Genomic DNA, 20,022 nt, shown 5'->3' with positions numbered 1-20,022 from the left:
TTGGCTGCTCTAAATTATGCAGGTATCCTCGGGAGGCAGGACACCCGGGGACACAGAAGACTCGAGTCAGGCATTGGGTGGCTTCCTCTGCCTCCTCCTGCTTGGTCCTCGTCTGGAAAGTAGTGTTAAGGAACGTTCCTGCTCTGTCCTGAGTGTCCCGCGTCCAGGTGCATATGGTGCGCTGGGGACGCGAGCAGCGCTCAGAGGCAGTTTCTGGGCGTCCTGCTCTTGTCGTCGTTAAGTTACAGGCAGAGCAGAGCGCCCGCCTGCATTTGACCGAGAACCTGTGTCCCATCTGTACTTACACTGCTACAAGTTAAGTTATTCCCAAGTGACCAAATTTCAGAGCATTACAGTAAAATTGGTACTTGTAGATGCCTTAGCCTGATTCGTTAATTGGTATGTAACAAGCCACAACTTTTAAACAATCAAGGGAAGATATGAGAGTATCGTGTCGCTTTTGACTCCCTTTAAATAAACTTTTACTTGTACCTGTTCTTTGTAGTTAAACTGTTAATCACTGCTACAGTTACGAAGAAATGTAGACATTTCTGCTCTCAAGAAATTGGAAATTTTTTGAGATTACGAGAAAAAAAACTTACAAGTGGGGGAAATGATTCAAGAAAATAAAAGAGAAAACGCATAGTGAGGAAGTCAATACACTACATATTGTCTTAATGAAATGTGTTTGTTCTTTGCTAACTGAACCAGGACTGGCAAGCCTGTTGCTAACCAGCTTGCCAGGAGACCTTTAAACTGGGCAAAATGTGCTTTCACTTTGTTCCAGGTCAAATGGGTAAAGTAAGTTGAAAGTATTGTGTGGGCAAATCAGACATGTTGAATTGCTAATGAAGTGAAAACGGGAGCGCATGAAATTCCTGAAACTGAAACAACATTGGAATATCCTGTTAGAAACAGTACTGGTGTTCTCCACTCTTTCCTTAACCTTCTGTGTCCTGATGAATGATCAGTGAGGTCAAGGCTAGAATTTTTTAATTCCATGAAGTCTACTGTTGCATCCATGCTCTTGATGAATTCTGGGTCTTTCCAGTCTTTTGTTAGATGGCCTAATTTCAGTTTGACATGTTTCAAGTTAGAGAAATGTATAAATGTTCTCTATAAAAAACGGGGCGGGGGGGGGGCGGCGCGTGGAGGAAGAGACAGATGTAAGGAATACATGTTTCACCAACACATTCAGGGAGGGGGGAAGAGGCAAAAGAAATGTTTGCATTCTCTAAACTGTTTCTCAACAACTAAAAGTTAAAAATAAGAAAAGTATCACATCCTTGAATAAACGGACAAAAAGTAATGTGCTAGAACAATAATAAATTCATGAGAAAATTAGACCATTCAGATTATCCACAAAAATCGTAGACACTTAGTTCTGTGGCATCCAGAGCAACATCACAACTCTAACAAAAGGTTTTATAGAATGCACCTACAAGTTGAAAAATAGCCCCAGAGATAGGTAGACAGAGACATTAATACATCAAAAGTGATGACTATTGATTTTCCTTTTTTCTCCAAAACAGTCATGACTAGAATCCATTTTGTAAGTAAAATAGTGTGGCCAGGAAATATAGATCAAATGAATATTTAAGGAAGCCAGTATGATGCCCTTCAACTCCAATGACAATCTTATTCAGTCTCCAGTCTTCTCTGCCCATTTTTACTCCCTGACAATTTAAACTGTCTTATAAACTTACTATGCAAGTGATACTTCTAATCTTCTTTGGAAAATCATCAACATAATAGATTATAAACAAAATAGAACTAGTATCCAAGGTGTCATAGTATGAAATGATTATACTGTTTTTATTCAGCATCCATTAGAACCTGGGAAGGTAAAAGGTCAGAGTCTAAATATCCCCCTTAAGTAAGCTCCTCAAAGTATGTCCTGTTCACTTCTATACTATAGGGTTAGCAAGTTACCCATAATAAAAAGTAACTTGAATTGGTTGTTGTTTTTTAGAGCTAATAATCTACCTTTTCCTCCCTCACACAGTGGGACAAAAAAGTACAAAAAGTACTGACATTAAATTATTGGAAAAATATGTCATTGCTTTCTCTCTGTAGGAATCTCATTCCTGTATAATTCCAATTAATTCATACTTTTCTGTGAGTTCTGATATAAAATGATACAAGAGAATGTAACCATCCATGCTTAGATTTCTTGCCAAGGAGCAAATTTTGTTTTAATAACATGCATTTTTACCAATAATAATTTAACGGTATAAAATTTTGAAAGACCAGATAAAATTTAATTTGATGAATACAACTCCATATAATGAATGTCTGACTTTTAAATGTGAACCACAAGTAAAATCTCTGAAAAAATGTTTTGATTACACTTTATACAATAGGTCATGTTGGAAAAGTATTTATCTATGAAATTAATTTTGAATGTTGACTTTTTATAATTTTTTTTAATTTCACATATAATTAGAATTTTTTCCTAAAAAATTAGAGAGGTAGACAACAATAAAAGACCAGATACTCCAAAGTATAATGTTTATAACAAGTATAAATGTAACAGAATGTGAGTAGATGAGGCCACCCTGCTTGCCCAGGCTAACCTCGAACTCCTGGGCCCAAGTGACCCTCCTGCCTCAGCCTTCCAAACATCTGGAAGTAGTTGGGAAGAGCCACCATGCCTACCTCTGATCTTTAATCTGTAGGGGAAAAATACACTAAAATGAAGTGTGTTCAAACTTTTTTTTAAGCCTGCTCACCTTCCATATTATAGCATAGCATAACATGAAACTTTATTAACTTATTTAGATCTCTCTCTCTCCTGGTCTAAAGGAAGGAGGAGGCACAGAAACACAACCAAGACACTGATAAAGTAAATGAACAAACAAGAACACAGACACTACAATAATGAAATGAATAAGAACAAATTTTCTACAGTAAGGTACATACATATTATTGAAGAGCACATATACTCCGTGGGTTATAAATTCTGTGGTACTTGAAGCTATTGACTAAATCCCTGATTTATGATATGCCTTACATTGGAGATAATTCTGCTTGATTCTTAGCTCTGAAAACAGAAATCACATTATCAAAAACTCTTGAGGAAAGGTCCTCAAATTTTACACAAGTATTAGGATCTACACCTGTACTGAAAACAGAATGAGCCTATACGGTAATTCAAACCTGTTGAGGGTTAAGGGCAAAGAGGAGCAAAAGATAGTCTTCCCAGAACTGTTTTTCCTGTGTAGCCAGTTTTCGGTTGCTTACTGTAAATCAGTGCTTTTATAGATAGTGTAATGGCTAAAGGAGGCCAATAGTTCAGGCTTGGTTGAAGTCTGACCACTTCAGAGAATTTAGAAAAAAGCAAAAAGGTATATCAGTAGCTATTCAATCCACAATTTTTTCCCCATGCTTCTCTCCTGTCCTTTCTCTCTTCTCTCTCTCTCCCTTCTCTCTCTCTCTCTCTCTCTCTCTCTCTCTCTCTCTCTCTCTCTCTCTCTCTCTCTCTCTCTCTCTCAGCCCCATAAAATGCATTGATCTTTTGGCATATGGAAGTTAAGAAATGCATACAATGGTGCTTTTTATAGTTAAATATGTGCTATCAATATGTTTATCATTCACACTCCCAGGGAACTTCTTTTTTTTTAACTATTTTATTTTATTTTGCAGCCCTGGGGATTGAGTCCAGGGCCTCATCATGCTCAGCAACTTTTCTACCACTGAGCTGCATGTCCTGTCCATCCCGGGCAGTTTTCCACCCGCAAGCTGGCTCCTTTTTTTGCCACAGAAAATATCTTCCTCCCATCAGTTCATGGAAAAGCAGTTGGTTAAAATGTATTTAAATGTTGCCCTGAAGAAAGTAAATTTGTATTGGCAAGTGTATGAACTTTGACAATCACACACTACCTCCAAAAAACTGATGTTGGAATTTACCTTTAATGTTGAAGTTCACATTAATTTGGATAATTAAAAGATTCATTAATTTCACCATGGATTTTTTTTTAGATTTAAATTTTTAAATAGTCTAAATAAACATGACTTTTCCAGATGAGTAGGTTCTGTTAGAAAAAGATTTGTTAAAAAAAATTTAATATGAACCTATGATGTTCCTATTCCTCCCTTTGTATGTATCATTGCCTTTATGGGATATTGATCATTCTAAAATTCTATAAAATATATACTAAGTAACAATTTGTTTTGTTCAAAATAAAACTTCCAAATATTTAAATGCTAATATTTTTAACTATATCAAGTTGCTTTAGTTGGGTTTTGTGGAAATTTGGGGTGCAAATGAACTTTAAAAAGATGAAGTGCAGGGTTGGGGATATAACTCAGTGGTAGAGTCCTTGCCTAGTATCAATTGTGAGGACCTTGGATCAATCCCCAGCACCGAAGGAAGAGAAGGAGAAGGATGAGTCACATAAAGAGAATAGTGATTACCAGTAGATATTGACTTGCACACTTACTACTTGGGAAGTGCTGTGCTTCTGAGCAAAACATAGAAACATTGTCTGCATTCCAAGAAGTCTGTCCCTTCCTTTTATGCTTGCTTCACTCCTGAATGCAGCAACTTCATGGTCTTGAGCTGGCGAAAGCAAAATGATATGTCCAAAAATTATTTACTGAGAACTTGCTATACATTAGAGAAATATGGAACTGCATTATCATGGTTCTTGTAAAATTCTTCAATGTGCTAGATGACAACGATACATGAAATAATGTCATTTCCCCTTATGTTTGTGACTTCATTATGTATAAATAGCTTTGTGAACCCACTGAACAAAATTAATATTTTTCTTTCAGTGGTTAATATGTTGTTGATGCCTAATAAATGTGTAGCAATCCTACTGTGATAATACAAAACTGTCTTACTTAAAATCCTTAGTTATGAAAAGTTCTATATATTTAACACAAAACTTAATACATACCAAATTCAAACTACTCACAGTAATAAGAGCAGACAGAAGGTTAAATCTCACTCCAGAAATTTACTTTGCCCTTAGCGATCACATGCAACTCAGGAAGTTTCTTCCCTCACAAAGAACTAGCATTTATGCTTAAGACTAAAATGATTATTTTTAAAGTACCCATTTTACAATGCAAATGTGTATCTAAATTAAACTCTGTAAAAATAAGCATTTTAAATTGAATCTGCAGTAATGACTTTATGGGAGACAATAGGAAAAGTGGTTCTTGAACATGAGCTCAGAGAAAACAGATTTCAAATTCCTTCTTGAGGACTTGAAGCTTTCTTTGTTCCCTCAGTGTATGTTAAATGTGTTGGCACAGGTTTAACTGAGAACCCATTTCTCTGAAGTTGTTTTGCAAAACAGAGGCTGTTCAGCAAGATAATAGCAAAAAAGAAAGGTTGGATTAGGAGCAAGGAAAAAAAAATCCAACTAACTGACAACCGGTCTACAGTGCCAAGCCATGGTTTAGCACTTGGAATATGGGACAGATGCAGGGAGAAGGCTCTCTAAGGCAGAACAGCATCAAGAGACTGAGTAACAAAGACACATGCACCATAGGGCATTTTAGAGATAAGTGATAGGCAGAGAGGAGTAATATAAGGAATAATAGCTTTATAGGGGGAAAGGAGGGTTTTAAAGAGATGTGAGGAGATAATGAAAATATAGGATGATACAGAAGAGCCAACGAGAAGGAAATGTCCCATTGGGAAGTGGTTTGTGGAACCGGCTGTGGTAGTGGAGATGACATGTAGAAATGGTGACAGTATTAAGGTAAATAAAGGAAAGACGTCAACATACCTTCCTGGGCTCTGCCCATCTCTGCCACTATTTTTTGTTAAACCATGTCTTGCTCATTGCCTTTAAATAATGCTTTATGAAATTGCTAGACCCAAAATAAAGAGGACTGGAAAATACTTGTGTAACAGCGGCCGCTCCTTTGGGAGTTGTCCTTGGCAGAGTTACTTTTGCTTCCCCTCCCTTTGCCCAGCATTCTAAATTCTAAAGAAAAGCCTCGCCTCAATGATTAAGATGTTAACTGTGAAATAATCTTTCTTTAAACTTACAAAACCTAGAACATCTGGTGACCTTCAGATAACATCAGAACGTATGACGCCCTTCTTATTCTTTAATGCTGTGCATCCACTAACACAAAGCATGTAAATTGCTGAAGTTTAACTTGCAGAAAAGTAATATGTCTAAAGAAAATACAGGAACCAGCCCCAGGGGTTCCAGGTTCACGTGATGTTATAGCCAGACAGGAAACCGAGACAGGTGCTCTGGATGAAGAAGACCCACTCAGCCACTCAGCCCCTTGCCTTCATGCCCATTGTCCAACTGCATCTTTTCCCTTCTTACATGCTAAGTGAGCGCTCTGCCACTTGAGCTAATTGCCCAGCCCATCTTTTTCCCTTTTTATAAAAGTCCTTTCATGTACGGAAATCTCCCAAGATGGTGCTTTGAAGACTGCATCCCCCTCCATTTTTTAGGGTTGGCCCTTATAATAAAGCAGATTTCCTTCCCATCAATCCTCATCTCCTGAGTATTAACTTTCAAGCAAAGAGCAGAGGGACTTGGGTCAGGCCATACTTGGTATTTAACTCTCCCCAGACATGAAGTGCCACAATCAGGCAACTGTAGATGTGTGTGCATGAACATGTGCCCAGGTCATCAGGCTTCTTTTTTTGGATAGGACCTACTTTGATACAAACTACATTTTCTTAATATAGGGTCAGAGTTTCATAGCACACTCATTAAGTAACTTTAGATTGATCCATAGGGAAAACATGGGGCTGTGTTGACATTAATTTCACTGAGGGATGCGAACTATTTGTTAACCTAACTAATCACATTTAAGAAATAAATGTATTTCTGAACCTCTGTCATATATAGGGCCTGGTAGGTATAAAGCACATCAACTTCCAAGTAAAATATCTAACCTGGCCCTTTCCAGATACATAAATTAGCATTGAAAAGAAACAAGATTGAACTACTTTGATAAAGTGAACCAGGAAATTTGTCATGACCTAAGACATTTTTCTATTATTTTTGTTTTTGTTTTTTGTGGTGCTGGAGATTGAACCAAGAGTCTTGTGTGTGCCAAGCATGTACTCTACTGCTGACACTCTCACACACCCGCCCCTAGATTATTTTGTTTCCTATTTTCCTTGGTAGGACATAAGCTCCCTCAGGATGGGCTTTCCCTATTATGTGAGCAGCAATATCTTTAGCACCTAGAATGTTGCTTGACACATGATACACACTCAAGAAATTTTCATAGGGAGGAAGGGAGGGAGGAAATAAGAGAGGAGGAAAAGGGAAGGGACACAGAAAGGAAAGATGAAAGAAGGGAAGGGAAGAAGAGAGAAATAGAAATAGATAACTTATACTATTGCTTTTTCCAGAGGCTAGAGAGAAAAGCAGTGTTTTACATGTTGGACCACTCTCTTCAAACTTGGGACAAAGTGAGAAAGAGAGCTCATTATGTAGACTACAGAAAAGTGTCTTTTTACTTTCTTGGGGATACTCTGACCCAACAGAAATTTCTCGTATGGACATAGTAGAGCTCTTACTTTTAGTAGTATCATAGCAATTCTCTATCATATGTAAAGAGTATCTCATCTAGCTAGGCATTGTAGCACATGCCTGTAGTCTCTGCTACTCCAGAGGTAAGGCAAGAGATCCCTTGAGCCCTTGAGTTTGGGGCCAGCCTGGGCAACAGAGTAGACCCTTTTTTAAAAAAGAAGAAGGAAGAGGAGAAGGAGGAGAAGAAGAAGGAGGAGGAGGAGGAGGAGGAGGGGGAGGAGGAGGGGGAGGAGGAGGGGGAGGAGAAAGAAAGAAAGGAAAAGAATATTTCATCTTTTAGAGAGAAGTCATTCCTCAGTATTTACAGGTGTAAGATGTGTTATTTTCATTATTTGGAGGAAAATGTTAAATGGGTATGGTAAGTGAATGTCCAAAGTTTCCAAATTAGGATTCTAGTTCATCAACAATTTACTAAGTCATTGTTCTTCAGACATTTAGGCCATTTTGAAATTAAAACAAAACAAAGCAAAAAACCTACCAGGTATAGTGATGCACTTGTAGTTTCAGCAACTAAGAGCAGGGCGGGGGCGGGGGGGGGGGCAGGAGGGTGTGAGTGGGGGCTAAAGCCAGAGAGTCCATTGAGCCCGGGGGTTTGGAACCAAACCTGGGCAACAGAGCAAGACCTGGACTCTTTAAAAAGAAAAAAGAAAACGCCATCGTTTTTAAGCAATTAGAGTTGCCATGCTTTTTTAAAAAAATACAATTGATTGAGTATCCTTAAGGAAAAAGTCCATGATCTCAACTGAACCACACAAGACAAGCTAAAAATATAATGAAAGGAATTATTCCTGACTTTTCAAGTGTAGTTTCAACTAAAGACATATGCCATCGGTGGATATAAATGAAGATGCCTCCAAGCAAGAGATGTTTTCCTTTTCTGTAGATCCTTTTAAGACAGTAGTGTCTTAATAGTAGTAAATCTGATGCTGAGGAATCAATAAAACTATATATGGGTGCATCCTGTGACTATGAGACATAAAAGATTATATTTTCATTTGCATGGTTTGCTGGGTTTTATTTGGCAGATATAATAACACAAGCTACACAGAGCCCATAAAACAAAGTGAGAACAGCAGCTCATTTGGTGGCAGAATGTAATGGTTATGGCTAAAGGGCTTACATAATTCATCTCAAACCCTTATGCCTATATTTATTGTTGTTTAAATGAAAATTAAACTCTTACAGCCAGAAGGAGGGATCTGGTCAGAAATTTGATTGAGATCCTTTTATCTTACACAGTTTCTAAGATGATCAGTCTCTGGCACTTAGAAACAACTATAGAAATATTGGAGAAGGAGCATACGTCACCCAAGCACATTAGTACTTAATTCCTCCAATTCCGCTTTTCTAAACAACTCTAAAACTTGCAGAATGAGAGTGAGTAAAGAGAAACTCTGTTCATTATTCTGCCTTGGAATTTCTAGTTAGACTCAGAGCAGTTATAAGCTATGGCTTAGAGATAATGTTTAGCATTCAAATGATGTTTAGCACAAGATAATACTTTGGGGGGCCTAGAGGGACAATACAAAAGAAAGGCTGAGGCATGTGATGCTGGTCCAAGCAGAACTGAAATTGAATTTGTCAGAGAAATTTGTACCTTTCTTTTTTCAGTGGTGAGGATAGAACCCAGGGCCTTGCACATACTAGGCAAGGACTCTAATACTGAGTTAAACTCCTGGACATTGTACCATATTATTAAATACATATGTGGACGAGGTTAAAAAGATTGATGATTAAAATATCAATTTTGTGAAAATGGAAACTATCTGGCTTGAAATAGGAATGTAAAATAATATATTTTTACTCTTTAAAAATCTCCTATAATATTACTATGTAAATATTTTATAATGTCAATTAAAATTGTAAGGCATTCAATGAGATAGAAAATTTTAATATTTTGGGCTCATTATAATATTTACAACTAGCTAGTCTTAAAAATAAAAGCAACATATCATTTTTAATGATTTTTAATCATTTTTAAATGATCAGCATACTTATTCCATACAAGTTAAGGAGTTAAATAAACTGTTAACAGTTTATTTATTTATGAAAATAAATAAAAAACATATGGCCCAAATTTTACCCAACATAAGCAAGTACACAAGTGGCTGTTTTTGAAACCAGGTTATCATTCTTAATTTTAGATTTTTATGTGGATACTAAAGTGATCATCTTGAACTTTCCAAATACGAAAATTTTAAATCATTCAGGTTGTTAATATCCACATACATGAACCAATTTGGATGGAAAGATAAATACAAAAAGGAAGTTATTTTAAACCACTATTAAGTGCAAGTAAATAACTCATTTTCCAAATAATGAGATAATTGACAGAATTCATCTTGCTTTGGTAGTTAGCCCAAGCAGTCTGTGTGTGTGTGTGTGTGTGTGTGTGTGTGTGTGTGTGTGTGTGTGTGTGTAGTAAGCATAGCTTTAATTGCATATTCTTCTAGTTTAATAGGGATCGACTAAAAGCTAGGAATCAACTAAAAGATAAAAATCAAGGAACATTAAAAAACAAATAGATTTTATACACTTTTGTTTGAGACAAAAATGTTACTGTCATAAATATATTATAGCCTTATGTATTTACTCTTCTCAGGAAGATGTTTCTTTGCTAATGCATATTTGTGTTTTAATCAGCTGATTTCAATGGCCTTCCAGTGACTGGGAAGATCTGACAAGTGGAAAGAAAAAGTGGTAACCTAACCCTGATCAAGAGAATTTCAGAAGGAAAGAGAAGAGCAAAAGAAGAGGATAGAACAAGTTTTCAGTTAGTTCATTTTCCCCCCCAATATATAATTTCTTCTTCCTGTTCAGGGAATCAACCTAGGGCCATGTGCATGCTTGGCAAGCACTCTACCACTGAGCTATATCTCTATCCCCCATATATTTTTTAAATTAGAAATAATGTATTCTAATATTTTAACATTTCAGAAAATTTTCCTTTACCATACTGAAGATAAGGACCTGATGTCTGGTAAACATGGATGTTCAATATTCAAAATCTTGTTTATAAGCCAAAGGATACTGTGCTACTGTTTGGTTCTATCCTTCCACTACGAGATGTGTACACTTCTGAAGCAAGGAAGAACTCAGTAAGAAAACAAAGATTTTTTTTTCTTATTCTTTCAAAGACATTCAAGCACGAAGAAGCATCATTTTCAGAACTGCCTATTATCTTATCAATTCAAATAGAGGTTTAGTTTGGTCCAAGTGAATTCCCAGATTCTATTTTTCCAAATGAGTAAAAAGAATGACTTATATGTTTTCCCTACCTCCATACCATGAGCCTCCAAACCTCACCTCCATCCCAAATGTTTTTCGTCATGCTTTTTACATTTGAGTTCTTAAAGCATGTTATTATTTTTAGGGTTGCAATCTCCAATAGTCCTTATTTTCACTCAAAATTACAATACAGGGGACTATGGCCAATGCTATGCAGATGGCCAAATAGATAATAAAGACTCAGTTCATGAATAATATCCACTCAGAAAGAGGACAAAAGCAACAGGAAAAAAGAGCCTAAATTGGACAAAATGTGCATGCTATATTTAAAAAAACACACACGCGATCATTGTCAGAGATCATTAAGGGTGCCCTGTAGTTTTAATTATATGCCAGTGGCACCAATTTGATGTGACTGTTTGCTCTTATAGTCAATAAAAAAAGTCATAACTGCCATCAAATTTAAATTTAATTTATTTTCTACACAGCCCTTTCTGTTTTCCTTGTTTTTTTTTTTTCTTTTATAACATTAACACTTTTTTTGTTAAAAAATGTGTGAAAGATTAATTTGTAGAATGAGGGGAGCTGTGGGTGCACAGCACAGGACAGATGGAGTGGGTGGGACATGACAGTTTTCGTCTGTGGCATCATTTTGTTGTTGCTATTGCAAGGCAGTGAAATAAAGCTACTGCTCCCACGATCATTTTTTGGGGGGCCTCTTAGAGAAGGTGTATTACTTTTCTCTTGTTCTGGCCACTGCTGCTTGGGGATGCAGCCCCCTTCTACATAGCCAGCCTGTCACTCAGCCAGAGAGCACTTCAATTTCAATATTGCATTAGCATAGAATTCCACCCGACTTTGCAATAAAGCAGAATGAAACGTACTTTTTCTTGGAATGCTGACTATGCTGAAATGAATTAAGATTTATCTCCTCTGACATCCCGTATCGTGAACCCAAACGTATTTGCAAAAAAAAAAAAAAAAGAATTATTATTATTTTTTTTTTTAAATGGGGGGTACCAGCTGAAAAGTCTACTCACATTGAAGAGGATTTTTTTTTTAATTGTCAAAAATGACGATGTGCAAGTTTCGATTTTTGCCTTGGAACAACCCTAATTTACACTTAAGTATTGTAGGAGTTCGCTATTGTAAAGGTTCGTATTGAAGAATAAAGCAATTATCACAGAAAATCACTGTCATATGGCATACACAGACATTCTGAGAAAAAGTAGAACTTTGAGAAGGAGGAAGAGGGGAATTCAGGACAGCATGTGGGAGGGAAGATGGGAGTTCTTTTTATGCACAAAGAGATCCATTAACAATATCTTTATCAGTTTCCTTCTTCCTCGTTAGTTAACTGAACCAACTTGCAGCACCCAAAATATGCGAACGTGATTGCAAATAAATGACTTGGGGTGGAGAGCAGGAAATGAGTGAGTGCATATGAAAATGGTTGGTGGTTAATTCATGGCAAGGCAAGATTTGCATAAAGAAAAATCTCCCCAACACCTTTGCCTCAAGCGAGTCCGTCTGTCATTGTGAGGCAAGGCGTTTCACAGAAGAATGTTAGCAGCCCAAGAGCTGAACACCCGGATTCTTAATCCTTCTGCAGTCCCGAGGCCACTTCAGTCTGGGTTCCTGTGGATAAGGGATTTGATATTTAAGTTATTGTATATTACTACGTTATTTTTCTAACGAGACAGCAGGCTTTCTCAGGAAGGGATATGTCTCTGAGCAGAACACACAGTGTAAGATTGCAGTCCAAAAATGCACCTCGTTGACATCCCAGCCCTACTGGAATCCTGTATATGGTAAGGGGCCACAATGAAGGCAGCACGCGCTAATGGTTAAAAGCATGCACTTCAGGGGCAGACCAACTGCATTAGACATCAGGTTGCCCCTAGCTATCTAACAGTAACCAAGTTACCAACATACCCAAGCCTTCGTTTCCACTTCTGTACAAACAGGCATGACAATTATAGCATGTACCTTCATCAAGGGTTATGGGGGAATTAAGAGAAACAGTCCTTTATAAAGCATTTAGATAGTGCCTGGCAAGCAGTTAATTAGCCCTAGTTTCATAGAAGGTAGTTTGGGGATGTTCTAACACCTGATCCTCAAGGGCACTCAAGCCCTCAAATCCTTAGTATGAAATATATCTTCTCTTTGGCTAGGGGTAGTGTGGGTAAATATAGTGTTGGAATGTAAATGGGTGGGTGGTAAATGAGGGAGAAGGATAAATACAGTTTAAAAAGCAAATAAAACAACATTACATGGAAATGTCACTAATGTAGAAAATAGGGGGGGAATCTGCTATATATATACATATATTATGAACATATAAAATAGAGTACATAGAGAGGAAATTTGATACTACATATCTAATTCAGTGTTATCTATTTTATATTTGTTCTACCAGAATTTCTCCATAATTCTATATATTAGTAGGCATTACAGAAATGGAAGATATAACACATTTTCGCACTTCACACCAATACACAGAGACATATACAGACTCAGAATAGAAAATATCTATCTACAAATCAATATAAGGAACACAGTACCAACCCTGCTTATATGGAAACAATTGCAGAGTCTGTTATTTATACTCATATGTGCATGTAATTATTACTATGCATGTTGATGAACAAAATGTGAAGTGTTCTTTGCTTCCTGAGCCTGTTATATTTATCCTAAAACATTGGAGAATGGTTAATTCACTGACCACAGAGGAATTCTGATGAACCAAGACTAGGGTGAAAATGGTAAGATATATGCATTACATCTTCATTTTTGACAGCACTGGGGATGGAACCCAAGGCTTCACGTATGCTAGGTAAGTGCTTTACCACTGAGCTCCATGCCCAGCCCACATCTTTTCAATATAAATAAGAAAGTGTATATATGTACACAGGTGCAGGTCTAAAATTGTATTTTACATAAGCTGATTTTTCCTTTACATTAGGAAGTTTGCTGGGGTTGTGGCTCAGTGGTAGAGCGCTTACCTCGCATGTGTGGGGCACTGGGTTGGATCCTTAGCACCACATAAACAAGTAAAATGGACATTGTGTCCATCTACAACTAAAAAAATTTTTTAAAAAAGAAGTTTGCATTTATTAAACCAGAGTAAATTTTTCTAGTCATCTAGTCCAATGGCAGTTTCTCTCTTCTTTGTTTTTTCCTTTTTTTTAAATTAAAAATCATAAATTTACATAGGGCAATGTTGCTTGATTCATTCTGTTATTTTTTTCCCTTCCCCCCCACCCTTCCCACCCCTCTTTTCCCTCTATACAGTCCTTCCTTCCTCCATTCTTACCACCCTCCTTATCCCTAACCCTAAACCTAACCCTAACCCTAACGCTAACCCCTCCTACCCCCCATTATATGTAGTTTCTCTCTTCTTTAATAATAAAGCTAAACTTTTACCAAGTACATGATTGCCCCAAAATAAAAACTACATTTCCCAGCTTCCTTCGCAGCTAGATATATCCATGTGACAAATTCTGGAAGTGGATGTGTTTTATATAGTTTGCAGGAAGCCTCACTAAAGGAGGCTTTTGGCCCCTTTCTTGTTGCTCTTTACTGACTGAAATATGGATGTGATGACTGGAGCTTGGGCAGACAAAATGGACCACAAGGATGAGAGCCATACTATAGGGAGCTGGTGAGGTGAACTGGAAGAAGTTTCTGAATTTAATGACTTCCTAAAGTAATCTTACCAGGACTGCCTACTTCCCAGCTTTGTTTCTATAAGAAATAAATCATGTTGGTGGAAATGTAAATTGGTATAGTCATTATGTAAAACAGTATGGGGGTTCCTCAGAAGGTTAAAAACAGAACTACCATATGATTGAGCAATCTCACTTCTGCATATATAGCCAAAGGAAATTAAATCAGTATGTCCAAGAGATATCTGCACTGCCATGTTCATTGCAGCATTATTCACAATAGTTAAGACATAGAAGCAATCTAAGTGTCTATCAAGAGATGGATAAAGAAAATGTGGTATACACATACTGGAATATTAATCAGTCTTTGAAAAGAAGGAAATCCTGTCATTTGTAACAAGGATGAAACTGGAAGACAATACACTAAGTGAAATAAGTCAAACACAGAGAAAATTACCACATGATCTCTCTTTTATGTGAACTATAACAAAATTCATGCAGAAAGAAAAGGATGGAGGGAAAGAAGGAAGGAAGAAAAGTCAAGTTCACAGAAGCAGAAAGTAGAATAGGAGTAACCAGAGGTGGGGCCTATGGGGAGATCTTGGTCAAAGGGTATGAAAGTGTAATTGTGTAGGATAAATAAGTTCTGGAGATTCAATGTACAGCATGGACATACTTGACATTTGCTAAGAGAGTAAATCTTAAGTGTTGTCACCACACATACACACAAATGATAACCATGAGAAGAGATAGATATGTTCACTAACTTGACTGTAGTAAGCAGTTGAGTACATATATATATATACACACACACATCACTTTGTGCCTTTTAATATATGTGATTTTCATTTAAAAATTAAAGTTAAATAGTGAAGAACAAAAAACAAGAAGTAATCATGCCAACTTATTAGTTCTAGGTGATGGGAATATGGGTGATTTTTGGTTTTCTTTCTACTTTTCTGCATTTGAAAAATAAAAATATATTAGTTGTCGTCTTAAGAGAAAAAAGAAATCATGTATATCTTGTTTAAAGTCTTATTGTTAGATGTTTTTTCACATGTAGCTGAATAATTCTAACAAGGGTTTACATACACCTTCTAAAACACAAGCAGAGGTATTATATTGATCATTGCCAAAGTTTGTACCTTTAATGGAATATAATATCATATAAGTATAGTAACATAACAAAGGCTATATTTAAGTAGCAGATTCTAAGATATACAAACACATATTCACTACATGTAAAAGTATTAAGTAGTCAGTTTTCTATCACTGTAACAAAATACCTGAGAAAATTGACTTATAAGGAGAAAAGATTTATTTTGACTTATAAGGAGCAAACCTTATTCAGAGGTTTAACTTTCTGGCCACTTGACCCAATGCTTTGGAACCTATGACAAGACAATATATTATGGCAGTATCAAGTGTGTGCTAGAGGAGACTGCTTACCTCATGGCAGCTGGGAAGAAAAAGAGAGGGAGGAAGGTACCAAGGTCCCACTATTCCCATCAAGGGTGGGCCATTAGTGACTGAACTTCTTTCCACTAGGCCTCAACAGCACCACAGGCTGGAGACGAGGCCTTAGCACATGGGTCTTTGAGGGACAATTAACCTCCAGCCATAACAGTAAGTAATATTAGCTGTTGGAGAAGTAAACCTACAACCTCAGTGGCTTTTTCTGATGTAGTGGACTGTGTGGGGAGTCTCTATTCCATGCAGTAATTCAGGGATCAAGGGTTTTTCTGTTTTGGTCATCAGAAACTCAGATCATTTTCCATCTGCCCTTCAAGATCTCACAAAATAGAGTGAGGATTGTATATGGAATATTTTACATGGTACAGATCTCCAGTGATTCTTTTGATGTTTCCACTAAAATTATTAAAATTCTATTGGCTAGAACTCAGTCACAGGGCCCCAAACTAACTGCACATGAACCTGGGAAATTTGACTTAGCTGTGTTTCCAAAAAGAATAGATAAACAGAGTACAGTTTTCTCTTATCCAATAAGTAAGCAGAAAAATATAGTTTTCAATACCTCTGTTTTTTAGCTTATTTTCTAAAGGCCCACTTAACCAGAGCCACAAGTTCAAGGATACAGTTCATTGTGTGGCAAAATATTCTTCCTAGGTCATTTTAATATTGCAACAACTAGGACTCAAACGTTTTTCTTTTTTAATTTTTTAAAAGAAGTCATTATTTCTCAAACATTTATGGCATGGGCAAAATGGTGTGGCTTCATTCACAAGCTCTGGCCAACTACTATACTTTGGGTTCCTGCTATTTCTCTTTCTCTCGTTCATACGTTTTTTCCCATGATGAGGGGCAATTTTTTAACATCTAGAAGGATGTTAAGTAAAGGTTCCATAGGGCTTTCTATCATTCAAAATGCATTTGAGTAGAGGTTTGGGAGTGATGATCAATCATTGAGGCAGGTAGAATTTTTTTCATTTTCTCTTATATCAGTGTTGTATATTTTATAGGCTATTATAATTATGAGATATCTGATACTCACACAAAATATGATCATTTAGGATATTTTAACAAGGTTAGGCATTCCAAAAACAGACAGATAGATGATAGATAAATGAATGGATCAATCAACTGATTGATTTATTGATCTCTATTTTCCTCCAGAAATCAGTCATGATGGTTTTATTGACAAACGTTTCCTTCAAATGCTGGACAATTATCAAGACAATCATTTGAGGAAGCATGATTGGGATAAAAAATAATAGATTCAAGGTGCCATTGCAGCTTAATAATGAGTTTGTGGCCTGCATCATAAAATAAGTTACATTTTATCACATTTTATGATGAGATTCCTGAATTTTCATAAAATTTTACAACCTCTATTTTCAGAACTATCTAGAAGTTGTTATTGTTAACTGATATTTGCTTTGTTTTGTTTTGAAGTTCAGCTCTCTTCCAGAATTTTAAGGCTTATGATAGGTAGATCAATGATCAGAGATTTGTCTATTTCTTAAATGAAGTATAAAGCAAATTTTAACAGTTTGGCTTTTTTCACTGGAAATGAATTTAAAAATTTTATATTAAGTAGAGAAATCTGAAGTATTGATATTTATATTCAGTAAAAAAAAAAAAAGAGATTGTACAAAGAAAAATGCTTTTTTAAAACCAGGAAGAATTTTAGGCTAAGAAAATAAAAGACTTTCATTTGATTTCTGTATGTTTTAAGGAAGCCCTCCCCGGTCTTTTTCTATTATTATTGGGTTTAGGATTCTAGGACTATTTGTCTAACAAGTCTGCACACAACAGCCACTCAAATAAGTTTTTAAATGATGAGTGTGAATGACCAGGGCCCCAAGGGACTGGAAGAAGAGGAGGGTAAACAGGTCAGCTCCAGAAAGTGATCAGAAGGAAAATGCTTAACTTCACTGAAGTCTCTCCCCACCTCTCAGAGGCAGGGGATAGTCTGGGTGTCTTTATAATGTGTCATTGTACTAAACAACTTATCCAACTCCTGAGCATTTGGACTGAGTTACTGTGAACATATGAGCGCTGAAAAAGAGAAAGATTGGATAAGTGCAGGTGGACTATTAACAATTAAAAGACTGTAACCAACAGTCTGGTTACTCATTTAATACCATTAAAAGAATTACTGTATTTCTTGGTAAACAAGTGGCTAGAGTATGATGAAATGTGATAAAAGGTTTTTTTTGTTTTGTTTTTTGTTTTTTTTCATTTTGAAAACCCAAAAAGTAGTTCATATCCAATTAAGAACAATCTGGTCTATAACTGAAGATGCTTTCAAACAAGAGGCCAAAATCAAAATATTAGATTGCAGCTTTGAGACGATCAATAATTCAAAAATGGGATCATCATTTTTCAGTTTCCTTTATTCTTGCAAGTACTCTAATAAATTGCAGTCAGAAATGAAAAAAATGAGTACTTGGTATTATTGTTGTATAGTATTTTTTATTCAGCCTGCTCTTTTTGAAATACCAATTTCAATCTGTTGGGTCTTTTGGTATAAATCAGTTAAACTTGAACAGAGTCTTTTTATCTAGTTTGCCTTATCCTAGTAATAAGAATGAAGTGTGCCTTTTTTTCTCCTTCAGTAGTGTATGAATAGTTCATATTAAACTGCCTATTACCTTTTGATACATACTAAGCTCATTACTGAAAAATTATACCCCCTCACACCTCCAGGCCTTCTGCATCAAAATGAAACTCTTTGCATTTGAATGTATATGGCAGGAAAAATCAGCAAATACTAATGTTCAAACCCCAAGGGGGCAGCCTGCACACAGATGAAAATATGACCATGAACGTTCAAAGTTTTTGTTGCATGACACCAGGCCTAGAGGAGAAAACCAAAGCCTGCATAAAACCTTTGACTCAGGGAAGAAAAAGAACCCCATTATCATATATATTCAAATTAGTATGTAACCTCTAAAGAGTGGTAGAAATCCTGACATTGTTTCAAACCATGGCATAAGATTAACAGTGCATAAACCACAACACGTTTTTATTAAATTCACATTTACTTAATAATACATATCACCAACTTTGCTGTCAGATGTCAAGGCAGCAGGCAAAACAAGTTATTTTTAGGAGTCTAGCCAAGGACCATTTGCTCATTTATGAGAGTGTGTTCTAAGAAGTCCAAAGCCAAAATATCAAGACAGGCCATTAGCTGGACAGTGGTGACAGTGCCAAACCACCTCACAAGAGGTGTGCCATCGACCAGCCAGGGAACTAGATGAGAGACGGTATGTGGTTTACACAGGCCCATTACTATTATGAACAAACAATGAAGAGGCATACATACCGATGGTGGTCAGAGCATTTTTCTGTTCAAAGGATGGCTTATTGATTGGTTTGGCTAAATATCCGACCAGGAGGTCTATCAAGCAAAATTTATCTGAAGACTAATTTGCTTCTTAGAAAAGAGATTCAGGTAAGGGACATACAATAGCAGCAATTACATCTAAGACAGAAATGCACCTTATTTACTTCCTATTGTTTCCTAAATGCTGCGAGAGCTGCAAGACCATAGTTTCCAGTTCTAATTAAGATGAGTTACAGCCAAGTCAGAAGTAGTTTCAGACTTATAGAATGCCTTTTTGATGTGATATGCTGGGAAAGAATAGCAGTAAGCAATGCCTCATGAAGTTAAGGATACAGAATGTCTCATTTGTTCATCATCTTGTTCAACACAGCTCTGTTGAACCCTTCCACATATACTTCCTGTGCTGCCTATGAGCCATACCAGGACACATACGACACTGTCCTAGGAACTTTCATTAGTCCTATCGTTTATGAATAGTGCAAACATGAATAATGTATATAATAATAATGCAAACAAATATTACACTCAGAATACAATTCCCTGAGTTCACCCTCAGAGAATGGGACTGAGACCTATCCATTTTTGGATAAATGGTTCTTACTTTTGTGGGGTGTGACAGAGTTGCTCATCACACTTTACCTTAGAAGGAGCCTGGGGACTAGTTCTGGTTGATGGGCTGTGGATCTGTGAGTCTCACAGGTAGAAATGTAGAAGAGGTGGGGCCCAACACGCCAGCTGTCTCATCTGTTTACCAAGGCAGTCAAGGAGACTGAGCTGCAAGACC

The sequence above is a fragment of the Sciurus vulgaris genome (assembly GCF_902686455.1).
Source record: "Sciurus vulgaris genome assembly, chromosome: 12".
Lineage (NCBI taxonomy): Eukaryota > Metazoa > Chordata > Mammalia > Rodentia > Sciuridae > Sciurus > Sciurus vulgaris.
Note: the sequence above shows the minus strand (reverse complement) of the source record.